The sequence below is a fragment of the Phaethon lepturus genome, unplaced genomic scaffold, assembly GCF_000687285.1.
Source record: "Phaethon lepturus isolate BGI_N335 unplaced genomic scaffold, ASM68728v1 scaffold25980, whole genome shotgun sequence".
In the NCBI taxonomy this organism is placed as follows: domain Eukaryota; kingdom Metazoa; phylum Chordata; class Aves; order Phaethontiformes; family Phaethontidae; genus Phaethon; species Phaethon lepturus.
The window spans coordinates 1-524 of NW_010512967.1; positions in this window are offsets into that span (position 1 = coordinate 1).

Below are 524 nucleotides of genomic sequence, written 5' to 3' on the forward strand. Positions count from 1 at the left end.
CTTGGCCTCCCTCTGGCCCTTGCTCTGGAATGCTGGTGGGATGAGGAGGTGACTGTCACCCTCCTGGTGGCAGCAGTAGGCTGGCTGCAAGCTCACCTCGGACTGGTGTGGTCATGCATAGGGATCTGCACTTGCTGGGCAACTGCAGGTTTAATAACTGTGGCCAAATGGTCCTCTGACCATCCACAGGCAGTACTGCACTTGGTCTGTAGGTCTCTTTTACATGGGCATGTTCCCCTTGTAATGAAGGGGCAGTTGGGGAAAGCTGCTTTTTTGATTTTTTTTTTTGATCTTTGTAACAGGCTAAATGAGACAGGGTGAATACATAGACATTGCAACAGGAGGGGAGGCTTTGGGGGTGGCAGTCTGTATGCCTCAGTGCCCAGACTCCTTCCCACAGGGGGACTGTCAGGTGCTTTCCATGTGACTGACCACCTTGGTTCTGGAGTCCTCTAAGGGCAGGGAGAAGTGGGGCAAATACCCTTTCCTATGCTTAGTGGGCTGTGTGGGATAACACTGGTCTC